Source organism: Wolffia australiana, chromosome 18 (assembly GCF_029677425.1).
Source record: "Wolffia australiana isolate 7733 chromosome 18, ASM2967742v1".
NCBI classification, from domain to species: domain Eukaryota; kingdom Viridiplantae; phylum Streptophyta; class Magnoliopsida; order Alismatales; family Araceae; genus Wolffia; species Wolffia australiana.
In genome coordinates, this window is record NC_135852.1 from 10,635,506 (window position 1) to 10,642,520 (window position 7,015).

The 7,015-nt window shown below is 40.7% G+C and overlaps 1 pseudogene; it reads right to left on the minus strand.

Moving 5' to 3' along the window:
• Nucleotides 1-3,350: 3,350 nt before the first annotated feature.
• LOC144715376 (small nucleolar RNA R71) lies at nt 3,351-3,460 on the minus strand (annotated as a pseudogene).
• Between the last annotated feature and the right edge of the window lie 3,555 nt (nt 3,461-7,015).

Here is a 7,015-nt window from a genome sequence, read left to right on the forward strand (position 1 = left end):
AGCTTTCTCCTTCTTCTTTGGTCTTGGTTTGTGACTGTGTCAATAAAGCTCTCTCGCCACGAGCAGTACGCCGCTCCTTAAGCTTATCTTCATGAGCCATTAACGACCCAATGGCTTCCTCAAGCGACATGTCGTCAATGCTGCCAAACTGCTCCATGGAGGAAGTAAGGTGGTCAAACCTTTCCGGTGTCGCATGAAGCAACTTGGAAACAACTTCCTTCTCCGGAACCTTCTCTCCAAGGGCTCTCAGTTTAGTAAAAATGCTAGAAAATCTTCCAGCAAAGTCACCAACTGACTCTTCATCTCCCATGAGGATGTGATCAAACTCCTTCAGGCTCTGTATTCTCGACTTCTTGACTCGATCAACGCCCACGAACTTCTTTTGAAGAATCTCCCACGTCTCTTTAGCGGTGATCTCATCGTCAAGTTGTTCGAGAATCTCCTCCGGTAACAGCGCATAAATCACCATGAGCGCCTGCCTGTCCTTCTTGATGGCTACATCTTCCTTCACGATCGCATCCCACAAACTATAAGCCTCTAAGGTAACTTTCAACTTCTTTGCCCAGACGGAATAGTTCGTCTTGGACAATATGAGGAAACTTCCCGAAGGAAAAGAATCCCCCCCGTTCCTTGGTGCTTTGGGAACCACGACGTCATTCCCCTCCGACATTCTCACAAACAAAAAAACTCGGATCGTGCTTTTAAGCTCAGGCTCTGATACCACTTGTTGGCACTAAGCCAAGTGAAATCACTCACAAAAAGTCCCTCACTCACTTGGGGAAGAATAGAAGATGATAGAAGAAGAGAAAAATAACTCAAGAAGAAGTTCTTCACCATAAAAAATGAAAGGTTACATATTTATAAGAAAAAAAATGCCATAAAACTCGGTCGACCGAAGCTTGGTCAACCTCCCGAATTGGTTGGAGAGAGAATGGGGCGGAGAGAGAGAGCCACGTGAAGAGAAAAAAATAGGCGGCCCTTTTTTTTTTTCTCTCTCTCTCTTTTCCTTCTTATTTGGCGAGGTTACTCGCAACAGTTGTCACCTATGACCTTCAACCGATAGTTGTAGACTTCCTCTCCTCTGGATCACACCGCCGACGCACGAGACTTGCCTTCCCCACCACCTTCGTGGGCCTGGGCCATGATGGTCAACCTCTTGACTGTACCCGCCTTGATTCCCGTCCACCCACGGAGATGATTTCCCCTCACTCCGAGTTGTCTCACTTTGAAAACCACGATCGCCCATTATATTCACGGCTCGCTATGAACACCTAGTCAACAGGTTGCAGGTTATAGTTCTCTCCCCTCTATACAGACTTATTGCGTCCTTTAGTGCCAGTCTTCCACTGCTCCTCTGCCACAAGAGAACTTAAAAATATTATAGGATTAGCCATCGCTCCGTGTTAGCATTTTCTTGTCGGTCTCAGATCAGTGTCGACTACGATGACGGATGTGGATGCTCTTGCACGGTGATCGTTCCCCTTGATAACACACAAATTTATGACATAAAATGACCCAGTTTACACATATATTTAGCTCAAAATGGATACATTTGCAGTTTTTATTGAACTAAATTGAGTAACTTCGCCTTCATTGTGTTTTTATGATGCCGTGACATTTCCTGATTTTTATGTAATTTATTTCGTATTTTTGTGTAATTTAAAAAAATTATCATAAGGAGATGAACTTGTAAAGGCGAAATATTATAACTTTCTGTTTTTTTTAAAATGATCTAAATGATTACTCATGGCTTTACTTCTGTTGGAGGGCTTATTTATAATTTGTCTAAAATTGTAAGGTCGCAGGGGCATAAGTGCAATTTATGCCATTTGAGTTGAGAAAACCCCTAACCCTTCAGATAGTCCTTTTTTCTTCTTCACCAGGGGTCTTTTGGCATTCCTTTGACTACAGGTCACCAGCAGGAACGGGGGAAGAGCTTAGGCCCAAGCTTTGGCATTGGAAGATGCTCAAGCTTGCTCTGGAGAGGAAGACCAAGTCGAGCTCAACATCGTAGCGGATCGAGCACCACCCGGCCTAGGACTGGCGTCAAAAAACGGGGTTGGTGTGATGATTCTGATGAGAGAATATCTTGTAATCCCCTCCAAGGAGAGTGCATTAGGACTATTTCCTTATTCTTAGGTTTGTTTGATTCCCATTCCAAAGTTTTCTGAAAAACAAAGACATCATCTCTATCATTCATAGTTACACATCCATTCCAGTTCTCTCATTCCCCCTCATCACTCTTTCCTCATCATTCAGCCACCCATTCACCACCATTTCAACCCCACAGGAATCTACCCTCAGTTCTACGTCCATTTCCATCATTTCTTCTCTATTTTATCATCAGATTCGTCCATCCTTCTTCTCGCCCATAAGGTGTTTGATGAAATTCCTCATTGGGAACTTTTCTTTAAAGGCCACTAAAGGCTGTAAAAAACCTATTCAACTCATATCAGTATTACTAAAAATTAATCTATCTAGTTTTAACCTCTTTAAATCTCTAAAATACCTCTCCATTTCCTTACCTACAAGTATCTCTTCTTCTCTCCCTTCCTCTCTCCTTAGTCATCTGCCTCATTACCTAAGCTCCCTGAGGATTCGACCCTTACTTATCTCTATACTAGTGAGGAAAATATAAATTTATTGCATGAATTCAATATACAACAACGACAAGAATTTTGAGTTCATCAATTGGAGCCGTTGCCAGGGAGCAAGGTGTCCTTGAGGTTAGTGATTTCTTTTCCCTTATTCGCATCTTATTTTCTCAATTATTGCATAGTAGAAATACCTTTGTGAGGAAATAAGAGAGTTGGAATATATTTTCTGGGGTAAAAAGTTGCTTTTGGTTTATGCAAGGAACTAGATCGAGGAAACCTACATTGATAGATCTCAACTCTCTAGGAAGATCATCAAACTCTGAGGAAAGTTGTAGCCGAGTAGAGGAAATGGATCAAGATCAAAATCAAAGGAATCAAAATGATGATCAAAGGGAGGAGAGGAAGAAATATAAGGAACATTACACTCCTATAGGAAGCGGTGGCTTCACCAAGATCACTACCAATTTGGGAGACAATGTTAACTTCAAGATAGATGTTTCTTTCTTAAATGCTTTACCTACCTATCATGGTTTACCGAATGAAAGTCCTTACACCTTTTTGGAGGAATTGATAGGTAAAGGCTCCTTATACCATATTCCGGGGGTTTCACAAGATGTACTCAAGATGTGGATATTTCCAAAAACCTTGAGAGATAGAGCCAGAGAGTGGTTTAGGAATCTTTGTCGAAAATTTGAGAGTTGGAATGAAATTGAAGAGTGTTTCATGAAGAAATTCTATACTCCCGGTAGAACCAACCAAGTTAGACAAGAAATACAAGGATTTAAACAAGGAGATTATGAGTCATTTTGTGATGCATGGGAGCGGTTTAGATCCTCAGCTAGGAAATGCCCTCATCATGGGTTTAGCACATGGCATTTGATGAATATTTTCTATAATGGTTTAAATGAGAATTCTAGAAATAGAGTGGATTATTCATGTGGAGGTTCAATCATGGAAAAATATGATGATGAGATAGAGGAAATTATGGAGAAACTAGCTGAAACCGATAGCCATCGTTTGAGTCTAAACAATAACGGAAGGAATGTAGAATCAAAGAAAGGTGGGGTCATTGATGTTCATGGTAAGGAAGTTGAGATTATGGTAGAAAGGAATGAGCACCGGATAGGGAAAATTGAGACGAATATTGAAAAACTGACTAATTTAATGGAAAAGATGGTGACTCATGCTAACGTGTCCAAGGTGCAAGAAGTTCCTTGTTCCTTATGTTTGAGCAGGGAGCAAAAAAATGGAGAATGCACGGGGAGGGAGGAGATCAATGTAATGAATCACGCGTACCCGTACAAGCCATGGAATGCACGAGGGAACGAGAACTACACTAAAGAGCATCGACCTCCTTACCAACATAAACAATATCCTGACTCTTATAACCAGCCACCTAAACAAACAAATGACTCCAATATTTCTGATTTTCAGGTCATGAAGGCAATGATGGAGCAGTTAACAAAGAATGTTCAAGGGATGAGCGAACAACTTAACCTTGTGCAAAATCGAATGGATTGAATGGAGGAACATGTTCAACAACCTATGGCATCCACGGGAAATACTAGAGGTAAAGATAAAGAAATGGGCTCCAATAAAGGTCAATTCCCAACTCAATCCTCTGTTAATCCTAGGAATGTGTCGACTATTGAGTCACAAGAGCTTCCTCTTTCCCAAGAAAAACTAGGAAAATCGTCGCAAATTCCTCTTGATAGTGCGCATGCCATTACTAGATTGAGGAGTGGGAGGCAATTAGAGAATCCTCATGAACCTGATCTTGAAGATGAGAATGAGGAAATCGAGGAAAGGAATGAAGGAAGAGAACCTTTAGAGAATGTGGCTATAAGGGAGGAGTCGAGCCTAGGTACTTATCAGCCCCCTATACCTTTTCCCGATGCCTTAAGACCCTCAAAGCCTGCCATTCAAAATAATAAGCTCATAGAATCCGTTAAGGAAGCGACCATAACCATTCCTTTAGAGGAAGCAATTAGGTATATACCATTATTTTCTAAGTATGTGAAAGAATTATGTACACCCCAGAGGAAAACCAACCGGATTAGGCTTTCCGAGAGTGTTAGTTCGATAATCCTAAATGAATTACCTGAGAAAAAGAAAGATCCAGGGCCTCCACTAATTACGTGTGATATCGGGGGGATGAAGTTTTCACGATCCTTATTAGATTCAGGAGCGAGTATCAATCTCATGCCCAAAGCCCTATACGATAGATATAAATTTGTGGAGATGCAACCCATTCATGTGGAGCTGCAATTGGCTGATGGATCTATCCGAAAACCATGTGGGGAGCTAGTAAACACGATGGTCAGAGTAGAACAATGTGTCTTCCCTGCTGATTTCATTGTAGCCAAGATAGAGGTACCCGATGATGTCACAAGAGCACCCATCATTTTAGGGAGACCTTTCTTAGCTAAGGCTAGGGCCATCAACGATTGGGAAAGGGGAAAACAATTCTAAGAGTATGAGAGGAGAGGGTAGAATTAAACATTTCTAGATTGATGAAATATCCTAGTAGTCGTCACGAAGAAGTGGGAACTTTAGATTTATTAGAGGATGATCATGACTTGGGGGATGAAAATTTGGAAGTTTGTGGAATAAATTTAGTGAACGAAACTTTAGATGATAATGATCCCTTTGATTTAGAACTTAAACCACTACCATCTTCCCTGAAATATGTCTTTCTAGGCCCTAGACATACATTACCTGTCATCATCTCTTTGTCCTTAACGCGAGATCAAGAGGAGAATCTAATGGTGATACTAAAAGAGTATAAAGCAGCAATAGGATGGTCATTTGACGACATAAAAGGGGTACCTTCTAGCATATGTGAACACCGAATCTTTGTCGAAGAAGGATCTAAACCTACTAGAGAACCTCAGAGACGGTTGAACCCCAATATGGTAGAAGTATTGAAAGGGGAGATTCTTAAATGGCTTAAAGGAAATGTTATATATGCTATATCCGATAGTTCATGGGTGAGTCCAGTGCATATGGTTCCAAAGAAATCGGGAATCACAGTATCAAGGAACGAAAAGGGGGAAGAGATTCAAACTAGGTTAGTTACTAGTTGGCGTGTATGTATAGATTATCGAAAGCTAAACCTAGTAACTAAAAAAGACTATTACCCTCTACCTTTCATGGATCAAATTTTGGAGAAGTTAGCTGGACAAAATTATTTCTGCTTTCTTGACGGTTATTCGGGTTATAATCAGATCAATATTCATAAAGATGATCAAGAGAAAACCACATTCACTTGTCCATTGGGTACATATGCCTTCAAAAGGATGCCCTTTGGACTTTGTAATGCGCCCGCTACTTTTCAATGATGCATGAACGCTTTGTTTGCAGACTTGACGGGAGATGGACTAGAGATCTTTATGGATGATTTCTCTGTTTTTGGAACTACTTTTGAATCTTGTCTTGAGAAATTGATAAAAATTTTAAAAATTTGCATTCAAAATAATCTCATCCTAAGTTGGGAAAAATCTCATTTTATGGTGCAGGAAGGGATAGTTTTGGGACATCAAGTGAGCAAGCATGGGCTGGAGGTGGACAAGTCCAAGGTCGAAGTGATCAAGCGTCTTCCTCCACCCAACGACCTAAAGCAACTTAGAGGGTTCCTTGGCCACGCGGGCTTCTACAGGAGATTCATAAAAGACTTTGCTAAAATTGCTAAACCATTGACTAATCTTCTGTCAAAAGATGCAAATTTTTCTATTAATGATGAAGCTATTAATGCCTTTGATGTGATTAAGGATGCTCTCACTAAAGCTCCTGTTTTACAGGCACCTAATTGGGATCTCCCCTTTGAGCTGATGTGTGACGCGTCTGACTTTGCCGTAGGAGCTATTTTGGGGCAGCGCATTGATAAGAAGCCGGTGGCCATCTATTATACTAGTAAGACCTTGGTGGATGCTCAGGTAAATTATTCAACAACTGAAAAGGAACTGCTAGCTATAGTATTTGCACTTGAAAATTTTAGGTCTTACTTGTTGGGTAGTAAAGTCATTATATATACCGATCATGCAGCTTTGAAATTTCTTTTTTAAAAAAAGGAAGCTAAGCCTAAGTTAGTGAGGTGGATCTTGCTACTCCAAGAGTTTGATATCGAAATTAGGGTCAAAAGGGGGAACGAAAATGTAGTCGCTGATCAATTGTCTAGGCTAATCATAGATGACCCTTCCCTGTCTCCGATCAAAGAAACGTTTCCTGATGAACACATATTAGCTGTCCAAGTCAGATCAATGCCATGGTATGCACATATAGTGAATTACCTTGCAACGGGGCGAATACCCACTGATTGGGATTATAATGAAAGAAAGAGATTTTTCAAATTATTACCTCATTATTATTGTGAAGAACCTGAACTATTCATTCTAGGCTCCGATCAAATCTTTCGGAGA